Raw genomic sequence first — 26,627 nt, forward strand, 5'->3', positions numbered from 1 at the left:
GGAATTCCGACATTCAATACTCACGGTCATGAAGGCTCTGGCAGGAGTTTGGATCGTAGTGGCTGGACTGAGTGTTGGGGCTGCTGGGTCCGCTGCTGCCCTTGATTTTGGTATATACTGTACTGTCATGCTTGTGTATAGCACATTTTCACGTAGGTCAGGATGGGGGACGTAGCAAACACACAATCAATCCAACAACTGCAGCTAGTTTCGTGGAATGTAAGGGGACTAAACAACCCGAGGAAAAAGAGGCAGATTCTTGGCTACTTAGATAGACAGGGGATCTCCATTGCTATGCTACAGGAAAAGCATCTGAGTCCAGGTGGTTCCCCACTGTTTGCATCTCGCTGGGCAACTAGCAGAGTATTTTCATCATATTCCACTTATGCTAGGGGGGTCACCATCCTTGTCAAACGAGGTGTGCAGTTTACCCCCGCGGGTACCGAGACCGATGCGGGAGGCAGATATTGCTTTGTATGGGGCAGATTGTATTCCCACACTATACTTTTTGCGAGCTATTACGGGCCGAACATAGATGACCCCACATCCCTCCTCACGCTGTGGGGAAAGATTCAGTCACTGGGGATTGCACACGTCATAATGGGTGGGGACTTCAATACTGCGCTACATCCGTCAATGGATAGATCTCTCCCTCAAGCTGTGCACTATACACGAACGCAGCGTACCCTATCAGAAATAGTAGAGGAACACCGCCTGATAGATACCTGGCGACATATTCACCCCACACACGCACAGGGCACACACCACTCAGCGGTGCACTCTACTTGGGCACAGTTGGACTACATCCTCTGCACGGCTGGGCTTTCCCCTTGGCTTGCTAAGGCTACCCACCTCACACGCACTTTCTCAGACCACTCCCCAGTGTTAGTGACCCTGCACGTCCCCCTTGAAATCTCCCCCTACTTAAGTTGGCGCCTCAACCCGGCACATTTAACAGACTCGGCCTTCAGGGCGGACTTAGAACAGGACATAAAAGATTTCTTTGACCGCAACATATCATCTGTGTCCAGTATTACAACGGTATGGGAGGCCTTTAAGGTCACGGTGAGAGGCTGGTGTATAGCTAAGGGGGGTGGAGTCCTCCGATCCTACACGATGAGCTGCGAAAAAATTGGAACTGGAACTGAAGCAGCTAGAGAGAGATGTGGGTGACCCTGTGCGGGGGAATTCGGTAAAAGCCACACTTCGAGAAAAACTTAATGAATATGCAGAACTTTCTGAAAAGGAATGCAAGTTCCGGGGGAAGCCCTTTGCTGCGCGTATATATGGGGAAGGAGACAGGCCGGGTAGAGCGCTGGCTGCCGCTGTTAACCCCCCTAGATATCAGAATTACATCGCTACCCTACTGGACGAACACGGCGTCCCACACAGAAATCTGCCGGATCTGCTCAAGGTCCTCACTGAACATTACTCTACATTATACACCTCCCATAGATCCACTCCAATAAACCTGAACACATACTTGGCAGACACTGCGCTCGCTTGGTTAGGCCCCTCCCAGCAGAAATTTCTTCATCATATAATTGAGTTGGAAGAAATAACCGACGCCATAATGTCCATGAAATCTGGTAAGTCGCCGGGTTCTGACGGGTTACCAATTGATTTTTATAAAGCATACATGCATATCTTAGCCCCAATCTTGCAGCAGGTGTATTACTGTTATAAAAAGGATGTAGGGTCCACACATAGCGTAGTCTTCAGTAGTAGTTTATTTTCTATGAAGTAGAACAGCTTGACAGCCACCAACTGCCCACAAGGACAGTCTAGCTCCAACTGACCGGAGCTGGGTCCGAACATTCCACATTCCAGAAGCTCGCGTGCAGGGACGCACGCAAGCAGCATATAACACACCTCCCCCCTAAACACAAAAAAAACACAAAAAAAACTAAGTACAAACATAATCTTTCAACTTTAGAGGTGGACGCGAGACACGTGCACTCCTTCTGGGTACCGCATCTTCAGTTCTTTGCACAAACTCACCTTGAACCGCAGGTTCCAAATCAATGACATCCCCCAAACAATCAGGGTCATTAAGATTCTCCTGCGGACCAAGAGTGGTAACAACAGGTGCATCAGAATTGATAGGCAAGGACACACGTGAGTTTTGCATAGTATTGAACTCATCCAAAAACAATTGTTCATTTTCTTCATCATAGGCATGAGAACCACATTTCCTTCGATTCATCAACAATTTCTCAGACCTGACAACAGAGACACGTCTGAAATTCCAAATTTTCCCCCCTTCGACACGTACAGCCTTACTAAAAACTTCAATCACTCTGAGAGGATCCGACCACTTAGCCCAATTCCTGGCAGATGAACTTCCAAATTTCACCCGCACAAAGTCGCCAACTTTGACCTTGTGACGTGAACCACTTTCCACAGAACCTTTACCCATTTTCTCTTGATAAATCCTGACCCGTTCACCCATTTCCCTGGCATTGAAAGCAGACACCACGGGACCATTGGATTTCAACCACCAAGGTAACAACTTAGAACCAGGTTTGTGACCTCTCAATAATTCGAAAGGGGAACAACCCGTCACCGAATTGGGTGACGTGCGATATGTAAGCAAGGTGGCACTTAAAGCTTTCCTCCAATTCAAATCATTCCTGACCGCTAGCTGAATAGACTCTTTGACCACTCTATTAAAGCGCTCGGTCTGGCCATTGGCTTGAGGATTATAATTGGAAACCCTCTTGTGAGATATACCGTGATCTTTAAAAAATGTTTCCATCTCTCTGCTGGTAAACTGCGTTCCATTATCTGAAATAACCTCAGAAGGTAGACCCTCCCGACTAAAAACATTGTTAAGGAAATCAATGACCTGCCTGGAGGTGATTCTTTCCACAATTTTGACCTCCGGCCATTTCGAAAAATAGTCTATTAGGACTATACCGTATACCTCCTTGCAGTCAGGCAAATTTAAAGGACCAATGATATCGATCCCTAACCTCCTCCACGGCCCTTCGGCATACTCAATAGGAGTGATTGAGGAAGACAATGGTTTCACACTTTTGTCGCTATTGGAGCAAGACACACAATTCCTGACCCATCTATCCACAAAGGCATCTAAAGAAGGCCACCAATAGTACTCCCTTAACCTCCTCTTGGTGGTGGACATGCCCATGTGACCCTCGTGAGCAATCTTAATCAATTTTTCCCTGACTGACATAGGGGGAATGATTTTGTCACCCCTAGTGATAATGTTATTAGAACACATGAGCTCATCCTTAACCTTAAAAAATGAACTTAGATCACCTGACAACTTCCTTTCTTCAGGCCAACCATATTTAAGATAAGTGTTGACCAAACCTAAAATGTTATCCTCAGACATTGCTTCCACCCAAAGATTTTCACTGATGACCTCTGAATCATCCACATTGATGTCTTTCATGGTGTAAGCTACGTCACACTCATCTGTGTGTTCAACATCGTGATGGGGTAAAGCTAACCTTGACATGCAGTCGGCATGCACATTGAGTCTACCAGGGATATACTCCACTGTACATCGATACTCCTGTAGTTTGGCTGCCAGTCTGGCCAAACGGGCTGTAAGAATCCTTCCTCCACCCGCAGCCAACATACTTACTAACGGCTTATGGTCGGTTCTAAGCACAAATTTTGTACCCCACAAAAACTGTCGGAAATGCTGGGCTGCCCAGGTGCACGCTAATAGCTCTTTTTCAATCGTCGAATAGTTACTCTCAGCACCTTTCAATGTCCTTGAAGCATAAGAAACAATACTTTCTTCACCCATATCTTTCTGCATCAGAACTGCACCCAACCCAGTGTTACATGCATCAACAGAGACAATACATTCTTGACCCACAACAAATGGTTTCAAGAAAGGAGCAGAACAAATTTCCTTTTTTAACACATCAAATTGCAGTTGCTGTACATTTCCCCATTCAAATTTTGCACCTTTCTTTAGTAACAGTCGAAGAGCAGCCACTTTGGAAGCATAGTTCTTCACAAACCTGCTAAAATATTCAGTTAACCCAAGGAAAGAAAACAATTGATCCCTATTGCTAGGAGAAGGAGCCTTTGAAATACTGGAAATGTGATCAAATTTGGGTCTTATTCCTTCCTTGGAAATCTCATGTCCCAAATAATCTACCTTCTCCTGTCTGAATTTGCACTTAGCTAACTTGAGGGTCAAGCCTTTAGATTGTATCCCTCCCAACACAGCTTTGAGATTCCTATCATGTTCCAGAACATTGTTGCCAAAAACCAGGATGTCGTCTTGGAATGCAATAGCCCCTTCACATTCATTCAACACCTCCTTCATTAAGCGCTGAAATACTGATGCAGCACTGGCAAGGCCAAACGGCATCCGTAAGTAGCGAAACATACCTTCAGGCGTGACAAAGGCTGTCAGATTCCTAGAATCCTCATGCAAGACCACCTGGTGGTATGCACTGGCAAGATCCAATGTAGAGAATACGCTTGCACCTGAAAGGGTGGAAATAAGCTCATTGATTTTGGGTAGGGGATGCATGTCAGACCAAATCTCTTTATTGAGGCTTCTTAGGTCCACACATAAGCGGAGCTCACCATTGGCCTTTAATGATAAAACAATAGGGGAAACCCAAGGAGAAGACTCAATAGGTTCAATGATGTTGGATTTAACTAGATCATCAAGAATCCCTTTCATCTTGCTACGATAGGCTAAGGGTACATTCCTAACCCTATGCCTTACAGGTACCGCATTGTCCTTAAGAATGATCTTATGTTTGAATTGGGCAAACTCGCCTAGCTTCTCACTAAATACTTTTGGGAATTCATTCTTGATGCTATTTACAAACTCACTGTCATTGGGGGCTACCATGCATACTGGCCATGGAATGGTTGGATCAATTTACACAGGGGGTGAGGCATTAGGGTCTAATTTAATGCCCATCTCTTTCTGATGGGGCCATCCTAAAAGTGATTCCCCTTTATTGGCAATATATATTTTAGCTTGAGTGAACCTGTCTTTAAATTCAACCTTTGCCCAAAAGAAACCAATTAATTCAATCTTGTGACCAGAATAGCTGCCAGGCTTGATATCAGGAATTGTGAATTCTCTATTAGGCCACAATTCTTCAAACACATCTTTCCCAATTATGGAATACCAGGCACAGGAATCTACTAGCATGGATATCTCTTTCCCGTCTATATGAAATAAAGCAGAAGGAAAACTTTTGCATTCATCAGAGGATACACACGAAATACAGTTGAACTCACTAAATTCTGCATCAAACTCTTCTTCATCTACAGAAATACAATTAACTTTTTGTGGTGAACGACACATTTTCCCAAAATGACCAGTCTTTTTACATTTTACACAGATCTTATTTAAAGCAGGACAACTTTTAAAATTCCCCACATGCTCAAAACTTCCACATCTGTAACAGATTATGAAAGAGCGTCTATTGTTGAACCTATTTTCTCTCGTGAAACTTTCATTAAACCTATTATCCCTCGTAAAGCCTTCCTTTTTGAAATTAGAAACAACAGGTCTCTTTTGAAATGCTTGACCTCTGACCACGGAAACCTCAGGTACGGCCTCTTGGATCTTTACTGACATGCCTTGACTCTGACCCCTTATTTCAGACACGAACTTTTCTGACTGTTCGATCCCTTTGGCTATATTAACTACAGCTTTTAACGAAGTTTCCGTCCCTAGCCACAATCGTTCCTGTATCTTCTTGCTCTTAGTCTTCATCATAATCTGGTCCCTAAGCACTTGTTCATAATTAATTGTCTCGAAGGCACAGGAACCAGCAAGAGCACGTAACGCAGAAATATAGTTTTCAATGGTCTCATTATCCTTTTGCGCCCTTGAATAAAATTTGAACCGTTCCATCACTGTGTTCACCTTTTTCCCAAATCTAATGATGAGTTGCTTGACTGCAATTTCAAAAACATCTGTTTCCGAGTCAGAATCTTCCAGGGGAGGCAGATCAGATAACTCCCGCAGACCTTGTCCACCTAAAGACAAGCGTAATAAATCTAATTTTCTTTTGGCCGAACATCCTTCCTCCTCTAAAACACTGACATAGGCCAAAAACATGGGATACCACAAATCCCAATCCATTTTCGGCTCTCCTGCCACTGGTAAGAAATGTGGTGGAACCATAATATTAGACATTTCTATTAGAGTAAATGTGCCAAACAATTAAGTAAATTCCCCTTTTTTTTTTTTAGAAGAAACCAAAAGAATTATTATTTTTTTTTTTTTTTAGATGGATAATTCTTATTAGGCACTACAGCGTTGTGCAACTCGAATATACTGAATACTTCACTTAAACAGCCTTAGACTGTTTAGTTAAACGTTACACGGTGTGTTCCTCGAACTTTCCCAAACCAAAATGGCCGATGAACAAAAGGATTCTGTAACGTCACTCCCAGAATGCTCTTTGACAGAGACGATCGTCCGGAGAGCTGATGCTGACGCGTTGAACAAAGGAGAGACTGGGGGACTTCAACGTTCTACTGCGCAGATAATATCTATGCGCTCGAGCCTTCAAGTGAGTAGCTTTTAAACTCCAATTTTACTTTTCTCTTGGATTTCGTACTCCCCATGCAGTTGAATTCCCTTATGGAGTTGTAGTACACACTCGAATGCCAGCCGCGGGTGCCATCATGTGCACAGATTTAAACAGCCGCCGACCACAAACTTGAACACCCGCTTAGATTATGGACACAGGCGCTCGCTCCATAAATATATCACAATCAATTAAACTGCCGCCGGTGCTATCAGTGCACAAGTGCCTTCCTTAACCCGCCGCTGGCGCTATCAGTGCGCTTTACTAAATAAAAGTTTAACGTCTTACTTTTTGCTGGAACTCAAGTGAACGCTGTTCTCTTTGAAGACTCGAATATCGTTGAAGGTTGCTCCCAACGTCGCCAGTATGTTATAAAAAGGATGTAGGGTCCACACATAGCGTAGTCTTCAGTAGTAGTTTATTTTCTATGAAGTAGAACAGCTTGACAGCCACCAACTGCCCACAAGGACAGTCTAGCTCCAACTGACCGGAGCTGGGTCCGAACATTCCACATTCCAGAAGCTCGCGTGCAGGGACGCACGCAAGCAGCATATAACAATTACGCTGCTCTGGAGGAGAACATTTTACCGACCACTATGCGGGAGGCCCTAATAACGTCACTACTTAAGCCGGGCAAACCGCCTGAATCTTGCGATTCATACCGTCCCCTCTCTTTGTTAAACTCGGACGTTAAGATCCTGGCTAAAGTTCTGGCGTCGCGCCTTAATCTGTTAATGGAGAGACTGGTATTGCCGGACCAGGCAGGCTTTGTCCCAAATCGCGCGACGTCCCATAACTTGCGTACCCTTCACGCGGTGATACAGGACATAACCCCCAACTGTGAGGCTGCAGCTATTTTTCTCGATGCCACGAAGGCGTTCGATTCGCTAGAATGGGACTACCTGTTGGCGCTCCTGGAAAGAATGGGCTTTCCTTTCAGCTTCCTTGATTGGATTCGGTTATTATACCGACAACCTCAGGCCTCAGTGTTGCTAAATGGATCGTGATTTACTCCCTTTGAAATCCACCGTGGCACACGACAGGGATGCCCATTGTCTCCAGTTCTATTCGCTATTGCTATCGAGCCACTAGCGGCCAAACTGCGCCAACACCACAATCACCGCTCTCTCATCTACCCGGACTGCCAGTTACTCATAGCTCTATATGCTGATGACATGACCCTTTATGTACACAAACCCCAAGAGAACTTGAACCCTCTGCTGCGTGAGGTTACCAGATTCGGAGGGATTTCGGGCATACAAATCAACTGGTCGAAATTTGCCCTATTCCCACTCACCGACAAGACCACACAGTTTCCCTTTGATTACCCCCCGGTCTGGGAGGCAGAAGAGATTAAATATTTAGGTATAACAATGACTAGAAAACGCAACACGCTCATCAGGGCCAATTATGGGACAATTATGGGACAGTCATTGACAAACTGACGGACAATGTCACTAGACGGATACACCTCCCATTGTCCATGGCGGGTCGCATCTCACTTATTAAAATGGTAGTACTTCCAAAACTACTATACCTCTTCACTAACATACCATGTAACCCAGGCGCGAATTTTTTTCGTACATTAGACTCGCTACTGTCGCGACTCATCTGGGGCGGGAAACAGGCCAGAATGAGCTTACAGTCACTAATGCTCCCGTACCATCAGGGCGGTTTCGACGTCCCTAATTTCAGACGTTATTATGACTGTGCACAAGGCCACTTCGACGCGTACTGGTTCCACCCCCCCCCCTTTCATGGCACATCTGGCGGTCAAGGACGGCTACATGAGGCCGATGCAACCATCGGGTTACCTCTACTCAGAGGCTAAACTTACTGATCGCGACCCTTCTACAGTCGACTGTACGGTACTGGCCTGGAGGCACTTGGCGGCAGCCATGGGGACGACGTTCTTATACTCGCCACTCATGATCCTAGCGAACGACCCACGGCTTAGTATTACTTGCAAGGAAATTGTCCGTAAATTACTTGCACGGTTAGCATTCCGCACGTGGGGGGACCTATACCTACAGAGCAGTTTCTGCACATCTGCGCAATTCTTCGGTGGTGAATCCCCCTCTGTCATGGATACATTCCTATACGTACGTCTGCGGCAAGGAATCCGGACGGTCACCCCGGCCTTCCCAGATGAACCGGATACAGTCCAACCTCTCCACTTACTACTCCAATCTGACTCTCCGAAGCACTTGGTCTCTATGCTCTATAAACATACGCAGGCCGTCTCGTCCCCTCCTCTTCTTAGAGCCAGGAGGTACTGGGACGCTGATCTGGGAGCCCCTATGTCCGATGACCAATGGGAAGCTAGCTGCACGCACACTACAGCAGTTACGGGAAACACGCGCCTCCGGCTGGTACATTATAAGTTCCTGCACAGGCTCTATTACACTCCGGCCAAACTGCACCGTTTTCACCTCCGGGACAATGACAGGTGTCTCCGCTGCAAGGCCGAGGGCGCGGACTTTCTCCACCTTGCATGGACATGCCGAGCGGTGGCTACGTTCTGGGAGGAAGTCTTTAGTGCCTTGTCCGATATGGTTGGCGTGACTGTGTCACCTTGCCCGAAGATTGCGCTGCTGGGGCAGGCTTGCCCTGCACTGACCGCACATCGTAAATTTTTTGCGCTCGGCCTTCTCCTAGCAAAGCGCCATGTGGCGTGCCGCTGCGGTCGAGGTTGAGCACCCAAGTTCAAGGAATGGCTTACCGTCATGACTATATGACAAGACCAGCTGCACAACTACACGGAATTACTTCCACATAAGTCGAGGCCCAAGGACATTTGGGGTCCGCTTACTGCGTACCTTCAATGACTTCAAGCCGACTCTCAGTCGGATGACGATGAGCCGGAACGTGTGCGACTATTCCTGCGGCACCAGATATAGCACTCCACTCCTAAGTGGTCGTGTACGATGTTTCCCTCTACACTACAAGCACTGCACCTTCCGTACACAACCCCTCCTATGTCCCTGCACACTGAGACTCCCGCCCTGCGCCTCCAGAGTAGAGTAGCCCGCCCACACAATTTGGAACCTGCATTCCACTCTTACCTGCGAGTTGCTCCCCCCGGGGTAGTCCTGGTGTTCAGAACCACCTAGCTGATTATACACGTGCACTATGACCCACTTGACATGCACGCAGCACACAGCAGTACCTGCTTCACTTACCCATCCCCTTACTCACACAGCAGTCCAGGATGCAGCTAATGGGGCGGTTTATAGGTAGGAAAACAACCTAATACAGGCCGCTGAGTTTGTCGGAATTTTTTTTGTTTTTGTTTAGTTAAGGTTATGTTGATTTAGTTGACATAGAAGGGAAGAAAAACTGAAAAAATTATGAAACCTCAGGCATTCTATTTCCTATATCCATTGTTATTCTCAGTACTTTGTAAATGCTTCCTTATACAGCTCCCAATAGCCCTTTTCACGGCCGGCCCTGATGGGTTTTGGCGGCTTGCTGTGTCAGTCTAATATTCCCCTAAGGTATAGTACACTACCGAGATGATGCAGAGGCTGCCGGCCTGATCATGCAGGTTGTAGGCGACAAAGCTGTGTAACTTCTACTGATCATAATAAAGGTTTAAAAAAAATAATGCAATTTACAAGTCCATTATTGATTTTAGAACTCAGCTAATATCTTGCATTTTTATCTGAAAAAAACAACATTCCTAACTTCACCTGTCACCTCACTTTACATTCCTCCCTCCCTGGTCCTTTTAAGTCTCATCTTTCTCCCAACCAAAGGCATGACCAGTTTCATGGGAGCTAATTCCTGGAGTGTTCCAATGGTCCCTGCTGTGCATTGCCCTATGGGCAGGGCTAAATTCACACCAATTGTCCCAGTACCCTGGTCAGTCCCTGTTATCTTGTAAATGCAGCAATTCGTGTTTGGGGGGCGGCACTCAAAGGAAAGCAGCTCTGGTGCTAAACAAAAAGCGCCTTTGTGAAGGTCGAGTATTGTATTGCACTGCCACACGCTTTAGTAGTGCCAGTCCAATACACTAAATGGGACTAGATGACTGTCTGGCAGTCCCAGCCCATTTCACTCACCTAATGGAGGGGGGAGGGGTAGGGGGCAAGATCACTTTGAGCCAAATGGTTTTTTGTTCATCTAATCAACAGTGCAGGGTCTGGCTAGACCCTGTCCTGTTAATCACAGCATGATGTGAGCCCTCAACCCCCTGCAGTCTGGGACATTCAGGTGGGCGCTGCTGGAATCTTTAGCAGCGGCTCGGCTAAATGCCACTGAGGGGCTCAGTGACTTGCAAGCTCCTCGGGAGCCCTGCCTTGCCCTAGAGGAGATGCCTAACCCGAGCCTGCCGTGGAGCTGATCAGGGTACCGGTACTCTCTCTGGCCTAAAGAGAAGTGCCGGTACTGACAGCAAGAAAAATAGGAAGTGCCAGTACTCAGTACCGGTGAGTACCGGCCCATTTAAAGCACTGGTCTGATGTGTGTAAGCTGGGCTTCTGCTGCGAGGCCAGTTACAGGCATCTCTGTTATTTAGTTAGGTCACCTCTGTGCTTGAAAGTTGTAGAGGTCACGAGGAGTGTCAGGTGTAGGGTCAGGGGGGCGGTGGAGGCGAGATCAGGAGGCACAGATCTCTCCATCCATTCCCACCCTATGGCTTATCTGTCCTTGTCTTGCAAATTGCAACTGCGAAAAAAAGACGCACGGGGCAGAATGAGGCGGTCATGGGTGGTCCGGGCCAGATGCCCTTAAAGGGACCTGGGCTTATTGTCCCTAATGCCCCCCCCCGCTCCCCCACCGGGCTGTATGTCACTCGATTGGCCGGTGCTCCTTGAGTGGGCCCCACGCGCTATGTTCCTGAAGGGAGAAGTAGTGTCTGAGACAGGCCAGCGTTTGTTTCTTTAAAAGCTGAGTGAGAGGGAGGGAGACACTACAGCACAAAAGGTATCCCGCTAAACGTAGTTTTAGGAATGTGTTTTCATTGTTTGGAAATAGGAACATTAACCCTTGGTAGTGTAGTGGTCCCGGCCCCCGAACCAGCAGTGGAGCGGACCCGAAGCATTTAATGATGACAGGCAAAGTTGGCATTTGCCCTGTTAACTCGATAGTCAGTTCGCCTGGCTGTCGATGTGAAAGCAATCTGATATAAAACACAGAGAGCCTGTGAGTCAGCCATCTCGGGCATTTGCAACAGCTGCAGTTTTAAGATCTTCTCAGAGTTTCTCTATGCTTGCCTGTGCTGAGTCTAATTTCAAATATTTATAAGTTTCCCTCGTCTTCATTGTATGATATTCTGCTTGCAAGACAGTGTGTCACTCATAGTAGTTGAAATGCCACTCATACACTGAAATTATGAAGATGTCGTTACACATAGGTTGCGATTTGAAACCTTGGCAGCTATGCATCATAGCCCCACCACCACCCTGGTATGTCTGCCCCCATCTGACTGGACTCAAGTCACTCGACTCCGATCCGACTCTCTCACCTCAATCAATTATTTTATAGTCGTGTGTCTGTCGCACAGAGTGCCACCCGCAGCCACAACCCACAGAGAGACAGTACTGTTAAGCAACAGGGCAGCTGCAGCAGGGCCAGGCAGGCAAGAAGAATGGTGGTGGTGTCCACACTCCTCGACACGACGGGAGGGGTGGTGAGCGCGCAGCGCGTAACGCGTCACACCAGTGCGGCGGCGAGAGGGCTGGCCCAAAATGTTACAGGGCCGTCATTGTTGCGGCTGTGCGCACCGCGCACGCTACCTGATTGACGGCCCTGTGAGCGAGGCTGGGAGGTGGGGGCCCTGAGTTGATGACGTCGTGATCAGGTGCTTCGAATCAGAAGTGGAACCAACCGACATACATTTATAATTAAATAATGCATGGTGTGCTTAAATCAGAATGGGAGATCGGAGATGGCTGATTTACTGTCATGCGTCCGACGGGTGTCACCGCACGGCCGGCCCTGCCCCCGGGTCAAAACTCAAAGTGTCCTGGTCTTGGTACTGGTACCCAGGTACTGTGATTATGTGTAAACTAAAGCACCGGCCTTGGGCCACCGCGCCGCCCCTAGTCACAGCTCACAGGCCTCCGCGGCTGCAACGGGCCTCGGCTGGGCCTCCTCCAGTCAGTCAGGGAGAGTGCCGGCCCGCGGCCGCCTCAGCTGCCTCAAAAAAGGTGCCGCCTGGGGCGGACTAGGCCCCCCCCAACCCCCCACCCCTAGCTACGCGGCTGAAGAGGCATATTCTAAAGGCCCTAAAGCTAACACAATGTAACTGTGAATGACGTGGGACCTCATTTAAGATGTTTTGACTTAGGGCAGCGCAGCAACGAATCTTGCTACGCTGCCCTATGTCAAAACAAAAGGCCAGGAATGCACCATATCTATGTGATACTGTGCATTCCTGTCCTTTTCCTCAGCACCGGCACACAATAGGCTGCCGTTCACCAACGCAGGCATCCATGCCCCATGGTACAAGTGTGCATGTGTTGGACCAGACCAGTGTCTGATGATGTCTGTGGAAATGGCAGTAATACACTCCTTCTCAATGGTATTTTGCTTTCATGCTCTTCTGGTATGAGGCAGGCCGTTGCAGTACTACTATTTGTGGTATTGCCAAGCGGCAAAACAAACGACATAGCCCGGGCATCAGATAATTCTGGGGTAAAAGTGTTTGGGTATGTGAAGCATGACATTTTGCAGAATTTTTGTTTTTGTCAGTTCAGCTCTGGTAACATCAAGTTGCAGTACCCATAGTGAACATCTTGACAATGATTTTGAGATTGTGAAATGTGACCTCTCATTAGCAGAGATTTAAAAGTGTTGTTCACTGGTAATCGCATTAGATGGTAGTAATTTGGTCACAATGTTCTTGTCAGATGACAGGTGTACTGTCAAGCATGACACATTACGGCTATTGATCTGGCATCTATCCACGAATGCCACTGACTAATGTAAGCATGGACATGTACACATGGTAAATGCAGTCAATTCCTGAACACATTTTGAAAATGGAATGGAGGACATATGTATGTCCGGATTGACATGATGAGTGAATGGTTAGAACGTGGGACATGCTGACAGTCGTTCAAGAAGATGCAAAGGATGACAGGGTTCATGCAAGGTATCGTAATCCTTGTGGATGAGATGTCGTATGAAGTCCACGTAACAACACAGATTCTGCTGAGAGCTCTTACCACCTGAATATGTCCGATCTGCAGATGCATGTCTATGGATGTGTGTCCATCATGTGTGACATGTCTCAAAAATAAATGTGGTCAAAACACTATATATGGTCCTCATTTATGATGCTTTATCATGGGGCAGCACCGCAGGCCATCTTGTTGCACTGAACGGCAATAGAGAATGTCAGGAAAGTGCCGTATTTATCAGTTATGGCGCATTCATGTCTTTTTCCCCTGCACCGGCGCACAATGGGCTGCCATGCACCAACACAAGGATCTTTTTATCATGGTGCAAGGGTGCCTGCGTTGTGGGGAAGATTATTCCTGTACAGGAAGGGTAACCATTATCAAACAGTTGAAGGAGTACACCCTGAAGACACAACAATGTCTCCGAGGTATAGTGAGAGGTGCACAAAAAAGGAGAAATTTTCATTTTTAAGAAGATCCCTCACTCACCAACCTAGGTTTACAGTGGAGCAGGTTTGTTCGTGGTGCAAGGGGGTGAAAAAAGGGAATTTAAAAACTGGTTTAACTCCCTAAAAGACTTTAATCTGGAGAAACTGGACTGGCCAATCTAACAGAGCACGGCATCTCAACTGATTTTTAATATTGTCCAGTTGCTCCAGATTAAAATATTTTAGGGAGTTAAACCAATTTTGTAAATTCACTTTTTTCACCCACTTACACCACAAAAAAACCTGCTCCACTGTAATCAGGTGTTGAAGCACACCCGGATAGCACTCAGCTATTCGGGTGGGTCCTCTATGATGAAGTATGTCATCAACCAGCTAGGTGAGTGAGGGGTCTTCTTAAAAAGGAACATTTTTCCTTTTTTGTGCACCTCCCCCTATTCCTCGGAGACATCATTGTGTCTTCAGGGTGTACTCCTTCAACTGTTTGATAATTATACCGTAAGGGTACCAGGAGTATTCCCTTAAAAAAAACGTTCTCTCTCTTGTTTGACAGGAAGGGAAACCTTCATGCACAGTGTAGCAACCCACACAGTTCCAATAGGGGTTCTTGAAGTAATTTATTGGAAGTAAATTACATGCCAGCAACCTTCAGCAATACATTTCAAATACTGGTCATTCCTGGACTCTTTTTTTTTTTTTTTAAACTTTATTTTCAAGTTTATAATGTACAATAGAAAATCCCCGCCCCCCCAAAGGCATCATAAAAACATATGTATACAGATGGACAGACTAATTATGGCACATTTTGGACATAGGCTACACCTAGATATACGTAGGTCCATGAGGAACAATAAAATAACAAGCAAATGAATAAGCGTTATTGTGAGGAAATAACCAGGCCCAGCCCCATGCACTGTACCAAAGACCCCTTAGGAGTCACCCCCTCAGACCCCGATCCCTGCGCTGAAAATAATTTGCCGCTGGTCCCTTCGGAGTCGCTGTGGGAAGATTGCTCTCTTATTGCCAATCCTGACATAAACATGGCTCGCCAGGCAAGCAGGTCCTCTTGCAATTTTTCATCCCTCCTGGTATTCTGCATATGTGTTTCTTCTGCGAGCGACCATTCTCTCACGTCTCTAATCCATGTGGGTATCTCCGGGGCCCTCTGTCCCATCCGATTTAAAGCTACCCTACGCCTGGCCAGCACTAACATCAGTTGCAATAATTTATAAGAAAGTTTCAGTTTCCTCGGCCTAGGAACTAACGCCAGTAGGCAATGTAAGGGTGTTAGCTTGATCTGAAGGCCTATAGTGGCAGTTATGTGACCTACAACGCTTGCCCAGAAGCCCCTAATTAACTGGCAATCCCAGGCTAAATGCAGGAAGCCCGCCCCCTCTGCGCTACATCTGGGGCAGTTGTCCCTTCTGTCCTCCGAGTAACAACTCAACAGATTCGGAATGAGGTAGGTACGGTGGAGGAAGTTAAAATGAATTAGTTTAAAGCGTGCATTGCATGATACCCGCCGTGTCAAGACCCCTATGCGCTTCCGCTGCCCCTGGTCCAGTGGCGAACCCGGGTCCGCCTCCCAGGCTGCCCAGGTCGGCGGCACCGGCGGGATGTAATCACGTTTCATAGCTGCGTACAGCAAGGAGATTAGCCTGCGTCCCTTGCCGCAGAACAAGAGAATATGTAAGGTGTGAGTCATTGGAGGTGCCTCCAGACACTGAGGCCAGACCGAGCGTACTATGACTCGCAGTCCCTGGTAATGTAGATACTGTCCTCCATTAAGGCCAAAGGTCTCTTCCGCCTGCTCATATGTCAGGAAGGTCTCGGCAGGGTATAGATCAGCTCGGACCTCACAGCCCCCTCTCTCCATTCACGGAAGGACATATGTTGTTCCATTGCGACCATGTGTGCCAGTATCCAGATCACAGGATTCTTTCTATAAATCGTTGCCAAACGCCCGCTGTGTGCCTTACAACGTAGGGCAACGTATCCTTTGCCCCCTTCCTCTGCATTAACGCTATCTGTAGCTCCTGTACCGTTGCTCTCCCTGCCAGTAGTCGCGTCTCCCAAACGTCCGCAAACCGTCTGGCAGCCGGTTGTAGCTGCGCCGCGTAGTAGTATAAATCAAAGCGTGGGGCTTCTAAGTCCCCCTCCTCATAGGAGCGCACGACAGTATGGAGAGCCACTCTGCTGCACCGACCTGCCCAAAGCAGGGATGTGAGCAGCATGTTCAGGGTCCGAAAAATCCTAGGTGGGAGAGGACATAGCGTATTTTGAAGGACATACAGTGTACTAGACAGCATTACCATCTTGGCGACGGCCAGTCGGCCCATTAGAGATAGTGGCAGGGTGTTCCAAAAGACACTGATTGCTGGAGGGACTTAATCACCCGATCAATATTGCGGGCCAGTGGTTGTGTCTCTGTTGAGGCCACTTGAATGCCTAAATAACGAAAGCTCTCCCGTTCCCAGCGCAGCCCCTGCTCCGGCAAGTCCACCAGGGGCACCGACTCAAGACCCGACAGCGGAAAGATCAGGGACTCGTTGCGGTTAAGCCTCAATCCCGACACCTCGCCGAACCAGTCCAGATGATGCAGTAATATTGGAAGCGCCTCTCTTGGGGCTTTCAAGTAAAACAAGGCGTCGTCCGCATACAGAGATATAACATTACACGTGTATCCCACCTGGATGCCCAATTGCATCATCTCAGATCAAATCCATACGGCAAAGGGCTCTATCGCCAGGGCAAAAAGTAGTGGCGAGAGGGAACACCCCTGTCGTGTGCCCCGTCCCAGCTGCCACTCTGCTGTTCTTGCGGCTCCCAGTCGTGCCCTGGAGCGAGGGGATCTATATAGGATACGAATCCAACGGCAAAAATTAGGACCCAAGCCCATTGCCCGGAGGACCTCCTGAAAGTAACCCCAATCGACCGTGTCAAACGCCTTGGCAAGATCGATGGAAACCAATACCGTCTGTTCCTCCCTACCCTGTACCTCGTGTTGAATGTGATTCAAGCGCCTTAGGTTCATGGCTGTATTGCGCCCAGGAATAAACCCACATTGGTCCTGGTGTACCAGGTGTCCCATATAAGTTGCCAGACGGGTGGGAAATAGTTTGGTCAAGATCTTGACGTCCGTATTTATCATGGTAATCGGACGATATGATGAAGGGTCATGTTTGTCACCCCCCGGTTTAAGGATCATGCAATTTTCCCCCGTGTCACACTCTGTGGGAGAAACCCGCTCTCGAACGCTACGAGAAATACTTGTAAAAGGAGACGAGGCAGTGTGCCCCCGAACTCATGATAAAATTCCAGTGGGAACCCATCACTTCCTGGTGACTTTGCACGCAGCAAGCGGGCCAGAGCCATACGAACCTCGGCTAGCGTCAGGTCTACATCCAGGTCCTCCCGGGCCTTATTCAGAAAGGGTCGGCAGGGTCAATCCCTGTAAATAAGGGAGATAAGAGGCCTCGGAAATATCTGGGTCTGCGGTATATACTCGTTGTAAGTGAGATTGGAGAACCCCGAGGATGTCCTGTTCCGAATAAACCATGTTCCCGTTCAGGTCTCGTAGGGCTACGATACGCTCCGGGGTCTGCTCCTTCCGAAGGATCCAAGCCAGGAGCCGCCCTGACTTGTCGCCCTCCCTATGAAGGCGCTGCCTATATTGGCCCATGGTGTATTTGTCTAGCCGATCAAGGATATCATGTACCCGACCTTGGGCAGTCTGCTCCTCCACCCTCTGCAGGACGCCAGGGTCCGCTGAGGTTTGGGCATGTAAAAGAGTATCCTCTGCCTTCCGGAGATCCTGAAGGAGCTGTTTCCGGACTCCATAGGTGAGTCCCATGCAAGCTCCCCTCACCACCGTCTTTAGGGCCTCCCACTTGGTGGCCAGGGAAATGCCTCTCTCCACCCAATTAAGGTCCACATAGTCCCTAAGGGCTGTTTCCACATGTGCTTTCCCCACCTGGTCTCGGAGGATATCCACTGGAAGCCTCTGAGGACGAGTAACTGGGGCAACCCATTGCACCATGCAGGCTACCGGAGAGTGATCTGATAAAAAACGAGCCTGGTGGGTAACCTCCACCGACATATTAAGCTCAGCATTCGCCACTAAGACCCTATCTAGGCGACTGTATGTGTTGTGGGTAGGGGAGAAACAGGTATACACTTTCTGCGTCGACAAACAAATTGAAAAACGCTGACAAAAAATGGATAAAAAAGAGAAAGGAACAAACAAGGAGTACATGTACCAATTTGATTTATTGGATCTATTTAGTGACGGACGAGGCTGTGCGACTTGATAGGGGAGCGTAATGGGTCCCCGAGTGTTGTTGTTTACTTGCGAGCGCAATTGGACGGAGCGCGAATTCAGTATCGCACGTCAGAACGAGTCTGAAACTGTTGAACAGACATTTAAAATAAGCGTAATTAAAAAAACAGGAGTACAATGGAGTGCATCTCACAACCCCAAATCTACTTTGCATGAACTGCCTTCCTTCGGTGAGATTGCACCCACAAATGACGGATGAACAGTGAAGAACAAAGATGGAACTTTTTTTGAACAATTAAGCATCATTTAGACAGGAGAATGCATTTCCATACAGAAACGACTAATATACACAGCAATCAGAGGTGTGTGATTGAATTGGGGTAGTATTATTAATTGGATTAGCATAACATTGATTTAAACAGCAAAAACGGCCATATACAAAGAACCTAGTGTATTTAGGTAGACCACAACGCAGATATAGTCAGCACGTATAGGTATATACACGAGCACATTATTTTCATAAATATCTGGGTTAAATAAGGTATGCAACGTTCCATTTCTTCAGTCTTTCAGCATACAGCATGCTGGTAAACGTAGTCTCTTAAATGTTGTTAAGACTGTTAAAACTAATTGGTAACACCGGTGTTACTCACACCTAGTCAACGTACCGTGATTCTTGCAAGGAGTGGGTGGAGCTATATATGATAGTAGGAAACAAGAAGCAGTTGATACGACCTGTCTCTCATGTGAAGTGCTGCGGCACTCGCTGAAACGATAAAGGGATGGCAAATTCAGTAAGCTGAGGCTTTCGATGTTTTTTTAAACCCATATATATTCCGGTAAGCGGTATAATAATAAATGTTAGACCATTGCATGAAAATAACAGATGAAACATTGGGCTTTGATTATATCTAAGGACTGGTATTTAGTTCAAAGAATTACATGATGCGCTTGTATTACATCGGGACTGTTTACACCTATGATGAAAGTCAGAACTGAACAAGCATAAGTCTGCTAGGTTGGCAAAACAGTAGCTGGTGCAAATAACGTTTGATAATGATTTATGGGCTGTAATGCAATAAATACGTTATGCATGTAAGAAGTTATGTTAACATCGTAAACTAATGGCGAACTGTTAATGATTTTTCATAGATACCCCCGACGAAGGGAAATCTTTCCCGAAATGCATTGGGTGCATTTGTAATAAAGTCGCTATATGTGGAAAGACCTCCTGTTTGTGAAGTTTTTTTGTGAACATGGTCAAGAATGGATCAAATAAATCGACAAACAAATTGAAAAACGCTGACAAAAAATGGATAAAAAAGAGAAAGGAATAAACAAGGAGTACATGTCCCAGTTTGATTTATTGGATCTATTTAGTGACGGACTAGGCTGTGCGACTTGATAGGGGAGCGTAATGGGTCCCCGTGTGTTGTTGTTTTCTTTCTTTGATGCCACACAAAGCACAAAATAAGAAACATTTGTGTTTTAGTTCCTGCGCATAACAAAACAGTGCACCAGAATGGACTAAAAAGTCAATAGTATACTTGATTAACTCTGAAGATTGTAAATATGCTTTTCGCACACCATCTAACAAGTGGCAAGGATCTCTTACAGGAAAGCACTTCAGCTCAGGTATTGATTATGACACGTCATCACTCAACTTTTTCATATACGTAGCTGAATCACTGCGAATACAAACAATGTAACTCCAATCTTTGTTGAACTTGGAAAGAACACTTTTGCAGCAGCATTCCAAGTGACCCTGCGTTCCATGTTTTCCAAAAGGCTGGTGTCATGTTTTCACCATTGTCCCAGATGCTTTTCACATATACTTGTCACTGTACCTTGCCTTGAATGTTTAAAGCCTACGGTGTTGGCAATTCACCTATTATCAATACTGACTCACTAGAAACTGGGGGCTGATGTATCAAGGGTATTTACCCACTCTCTGTGGGTAAATGTAATGGCACATATTGGAAAAATGTTCTTCTGAAACCAGCCATTTGACCTATCAGTGGAAGAATCAAACACAACCAAAATATCAAATGATTTTGCCATTTCCTGATTCTCTACAGTTTATATAAAAATTAAACAAGACCTAAAACATGCTTTTAAACCCTGCATCTTTGGACCAAAGATCACAAAACTGAAAAAAGCGAAAGGAAGAAGAAATAATATTTTAGTGACATCCCTAAACAACAAAACTCAAGCAGAATAATGTTAGCTCAGTCTTTTTTGCTGCTTTACAGTTTAAAGTTACACTGTATTGGCTAGTTCAGGAAAAAACAATGACTCTTTCACTTTCCTTTTCATTCTTTGTATGGCATTTGGTTTGTGGCTGTGCAGGTGTTTTTTCAGTGTTTATATGTTTACAATGGTGAGTGCTATTTCCCTTTTGATGGGGTTTTTATCAGTTATTATAGGTTTAAACCTAAAACCGGACAGCCTACTTATACCCCATGACTTAAAATGTGGTCTACCCCACCATAGTGCTCTATTCACAATGTAGATCCCATTCAACAACCTCTTCCAACATCCCTCCCACCCACGAGCAATATACTTGCAACAACATAACTTGCCAATATGCCCTTCCTACGCTGGTGCCAGGACGTGCACAGCCACCCCATTCGCCCAACAAGGCTAAACCACTCAAAAATTGGAAAAGAAGGAAAACTCCCCCCTGCCCCCCAACCCGACTCCCAGCAAGGCCAACTATCACAGCATTAGTACAGGGCTCAAACCGTCCTACCCGAAGAAAGGAACACCACCTCCCGCTCCCCCCCTCCTTCCCACCCACCTCTGCGCTCTCCGCGGAGAGAAGAAGTGTCTCCATTATGCATTATCCTGAGTGTATACTCCCTTCTGGGGGAGGCCCATCGAGGCCGGTCAGCAATACCTGCATCATACAAACAAAAACACAACCACCCAGTCCCCTCAAGGTGGAGCCGCCGAGTCAAGTAACTTGGCCCCCGCTGTCTCAGGGATCATAGATCTGGTAGGTGATATATCTTCAACAGTGGGCTGCAGGGTATCTGGGACCAGTACCTCTCCCGTTGGGGGAGACTTTGATATCACCGGTGAAACCCCAGTCTCTGTTGGTTCCAGGCGTAAAGCCCCATCATCACCTACTGTAACTCTGCGCCTCTCCTCACTCTCAGCTGTGTCTGAGCGGCGTCTTCGTCTGCTGGCACATCTCCTCGGTGGTCGTGACCCCCAAGTGCCGCGCCCCCCCCCCCCCCGTTCGTCCGGGGTGAGGTCATCTCCCCTGATCTCCAGCCACTCCCAGACTTCTTACGGGGTTTCAAAGAAATGTGCCTTCCCATGTGAAAGTACCTTAAGCTTAGCCGGGTAGAGCAGCATATTCTGTAGGTGCATCTCCCGGAGTTTCTGTTTGACTGCCAAAAAGGACTTCCACTGCTCCTGTACCTGCTGGGTGTAGTCTGGATAGATGGAGACCCTGGTATTCTCAAAGGTGAGGTCCGCAATCTCCCTCGTTGCCCTCAGGATACAGATCTCGGTAATTGAGGATCTTGGCAATGAGGGCTCGTGGAGGCGCTCCGGGTCTTGGCGACGGAACCAACGCCCTATGGGCCCGCTCAATCACAAAGACCTCCAACAGACCCTTCGGGCATAATACTGTACGAATCCAGTGCTCCAGAAAGCGCTCCGCATTACCTACCTCTGCCCGCTCTGGGATGCCAAGGACTCTGATGTTACTGCGGCGTGCCCTCCCTTCTGCATCCTCTGCTCTCCGCTCCAAGGCCCCTGTCGTGACCTTAAGTTGTGAGACTGTCTTTTTGAGGGCCGCCACCTCTCCTTGCAACTGTATTATGTTCCCCTCTGCATCAGAAACCTTATCTGCCACCTTTCGTAGATCTGTCCGCAGTAAGTTCACATCAATAGACACCTTTTATATTTGTCGCTCCAAGGCCGAGTGAGATCCCTGGATCGCCTTTAGTAGCTCCGCCCGGGAGGGCTCGTTGGGAGCTTCAGCCCCCTCATCCTGCCCCAAGTGGCGTGTTATCCGCTGCGAGGGGAGACGCTGGGTGGTATATTGCGTTATGGTGTTTGGCTGCGAGGCATGGGACATCCTATCCTTACGCATTGCAGGCGCCCAACAAACTGTCCACGGCCTTCTGGAGGGTGATGGGGCTTCTAATATTCAGATCTTGGTCCCCACAAGGACGGCCGCAGGCCGCAAGTTCTGGTCAGGCCTTCCACCGACACGACCCACAGCAGATCCCCGCAGCACGCCCAGGGTCCCCGGTCGTCAGGGGGCTCTCAATGTCCGAGGGAGCCTCCCCCAGCCCTACAAGCGGACCACAGCGCCAGTACAGGAGGGCCGAGATCGTTCCCACCACAACGTCCCCAGCCAACTATCTCACCGTTCTCTGTGGCAAGGTGCGTCTCCAGGTCTCAGTCTATCCTCAGGATTCCAGTCCTCGCAGGGCCCCCCAATTGCAGCAGGCCCCTCCAGCATCAGGTCATCACCTCTAGGAACAGTCCCGCAGGGCACCGATAACTCAAGCCGCGTTCCAGGCAGGCACCCGCCGGCGCGACTACCACTGTGCCAGGTAGGGTCCCCGATGCTCCCCTTCGTCCCTGGGACCCAGGTGGAAGTGGATCCTCTTCTAGGGGCGTGTTCTGCTCGTCCCAAGGCCCGGTGTGCCGGCCACCCAAGTTGCAGACTTCGTAGCCTCAGACCAAGGCTTCCCAGGATTCCAGGCCCACAGGGCTCCTCGCGGGTCAGCACCGACGTCTGCCGCTAGGCCCCATCACCAGCCCAGAGGGCAGTTCACACAGGTGGGCCCCGATGGCAGCGGGCACTTCCTCCTCCTGATCGCTCCCAGCGGATTTTGGGCACAGGTCCCAGGCAGTGCGAGCCACTCCTTTCGCTCGGTCGCCGAGGTGCGTCAGGCCCACTGCAAGGCCCGGCAGCTCCGCCGATGATCTCCTGCACGCGGGGGGCTCCGGATGGCAGCAGGCCTCTCCGCTGCTGGATCGCTCCCCCTGCCTCAGGGCCCGATGACTGTGGGCTCCCGGGGCACAGTTCTCTCGGTCCCGCGGGATCTGGCCTCAGACCCCGGCCTTGCAGGATGCCGGCTCTCAAGTTCTCCACCAGGCCTCGTTGCGAACGCAGAGCACGGGTCCAAACGGGAGGGCCCCGATGACAGCGGGCACCTCCCCAGTCGGTTCCCCCACCGATGTGTCGGCTCCGGGAGTCTGAGCAGGGCGAGCCACTTCCTCCGATTCAGCGCCAGCCGGTGCAGCAGTTACTGCGGGTGCCCTCGCAATGATCAGCAGGGTTTCCAGCGACCTCCCGCAGTCGAGGCCCCAGATGGCAGTGGGTCTCTCTCCCGCAGCGCCGTTCCTTCCGGCCTAGGGGCTCCGGTGTCCGCCGGCGCCTCGATCATGGGCCGCCACCTTCACGCGAAAGCATGCCCAGACCCCGGCCTCACGTGAATCCAGCCCCGCCTCCACAGAGCTCGATCCGACTTCTGCACTCTCCTTCCAGCATTCAGCCCATAAATTACACCAGGATGTGGCCCAAGGTATCCGGGGCTCGTATGCCCGTAAAGGATCTTTTTACAGGATTTCAGTGTCGGCCTGCCGGGAGCCTACGTCTTGCCGGCCATGTTGCTTGGCCACGCCCCCATTCCTGGAATCTTAGCTGTGATGCAGTTCCAGTGCATCACAGTTACATCATACCATTCCAGCTACTATCACACACAGAAACAATCAGAAGAGCCTCTTTTCATCTTTCTATGCATTGTGCAGAATGCAGTACACATAGAAAAAGTTAAACTATGAGAAATAAAGACATTTCTAATTGTTGTGCATCCCTTATGCCTCCCCTGGGGATGTGTAAGTTATTGGCATTGCGTCAGATTTACGATTGTACCTAAATCTGGGGCAGTGTCAAATAGCCATAGATGTTGCGAGGAACGCCCCCAGCAAAACCCATTGCATGCCCCTTACACACAGAAAACTGCGTTAAAGGGAGCCATATTTACAAGGCAGCAATCAGGCAAAAAAGTGGCTTAGTACTGCCTCGTAACTATGGAGCATTCTGCGCCACGGAACGTCACAAAAAGTGAAGTCAAGTTTAGACTAGGTTTCCCCGGCCTTAATTTTGGCGCTGCGTCCTATTTACGCTGCCCTTGCAAATAGGGGGCAGCGTACAAAAACAAAGGGTGTTGAGGTGGAACACCCATCGCAACATCCACTGCCCACCCCTTTCACACTAAGCATAGTGTGAAAGGGGCCTTATTTACAAGGCAGCGTTAATCCACATAAACCCCTTTGCTGCGTGCGACGGCCAAGCACTACCTCGGTAGTGCTGCGCACATCCGTTGGCCGGCGCGGCCCCGCCCACCAGCTCAAACCACCGCAGCGCAGTGGAATACGCGCCGTGTTTAAGTGGCTTAACGTTGCCTTGTAAATAAGGCGAAGCCCCTATCACCAACTCAACGTCACTGAAAGTGACGTTGTGATGGCGATAGTGGCTTGTACATATGCCCCTTTATGTTCCGTAGGTAACTGCCTACATCATGTATTTGTGCTTCTACTATTTTCATGTCTCATGATGACATTGATTACCCAAACTATCTGTCACAGACAAGGTGTGCTCCATTTATGCGGTTCTGCTGTATTGCAGCACAACAAGGAAACTTTCTGCATTGCCCTACAGCTACACGTCATACATGTGATCCATATTATTTTCGTTATGCATGGGCACATAGTACTGAGAACTCCTTTGGTCTTCCATGCAACTGTAATGTGTAACTGTGCTGCATGAGATGCTGATGGCTCTGGCATCTCGCAGAGCAAAGTATGTATGAGGAGACATTGTAATCAAATAGACAAGAATAGAAATGAAGTCACAATTACCAGTGGCATTAGGATCCTTGAATTTCTCCACCTCTTCTCGTGTGTATGGGGGGTGGACCACATACAAGAAAACGTTTTTGTCAAATTGATTACTGAATGGTACACAGTTCCACACTGGACATGTTGGTTATGTGAGTTAGTGGCATCTTCACAAGGTTATTACAGTGAGTCCCATATATCTCCCAAACCTTACACCATGGCCCGCCTAAGTGTTTTACATATGAAGCAGGCTCTTTCACGAAATTTGTAACATGTGATCACATTTTCATTGGTGATCCATTGAGATGCCAAACACAAAGACATGCACCCTTGCACCATGTTGCAAGTGTGTTTGCATTGTGGTGATGATTGTGATTGTGGAGGTACGGGCTGCTTTGTGACAATAATATTTATCATCCAAAATTTCACAGGTAACCGTGCTGCAGAGTACAGCATACAATTAAAATTATAAAGCGTATGAATTTAAACATTTTATGATAGTTGGACCTCCCTAACGACACACATGGGTTTTTCATGGCCTTGTAATTGTGTGCCACTTTCACTCATAACACTGCGTGACAGTGGCATAACATTTGTCTTGATGTTGGTATTCCAACACAACAACCATGGGAACATACACACTCCCAGCTATATGATGAATCATATGTTTGGCAATGCATCAAACCTAATGTAGCCCCTGCTGTGGCATTATGGATGCACACCGATGAGAAATTGTCTTAAGTTTAGTATTTGGTAATTCAATGTGTGCCGCATTCCACTGCACACATAGTAAGTGAATACCAGGTCATTTTGAAGTATTTTAACAAAAAGGTGATCCTTCCTGCACACAGTCATTATTAACCACAATGCAGATACCCTTTCAGTATGGATAAAGGGTGCGTGCATTGACGCTCGGGAGACACTTGTGCTTGTTCAAGTGGGAGATAACACAATATGTACTGTAAATGACGTACACCAACACTTTTCTTATGATGTTGGGCAGCACTGCAAGATTACTTGTGGCACTGGTGAACATCTACTTCTCAAGTATGATGGCCCTGGAGATGAGTACTATGCATACCGGGCATTCAAGGTGTTATAACGATTGCACAAGAAAAGTTTCCACAAATCTGTCTGAGAATGTCATGCAAAACTTCTAATGACAGGGGGCCTAATTTATGGAAAACTAATGCTGCGCATTGCCACAAGTTATTGTGCAGTGCCGTGCTGCATTATTTTCGAGGCGCACTGATGGGACATATTTTCAGCAACATGTTGCATCTCTGTGCCTTTACTTGCGCTGGCGCAAAAACTGCTGCCATGTGCCAGTGCAGGCACCCTTACACCA

This window comes from Lissotriton helveticus, chromosome 2_1 (genome assembly GCF_964261635.1).
Source record: "Lissotriton helveticus chromosome 2_1, aLisHel1.1, whole genome shotgun sequence".
Classification (NCBI taxonomy): domain Eukaryota; kingdom Metazoa; phylum Chordata; class Amphibia; order Caudata; family Salamandridae; genus Lissotriton; species Lissotriton helveticus.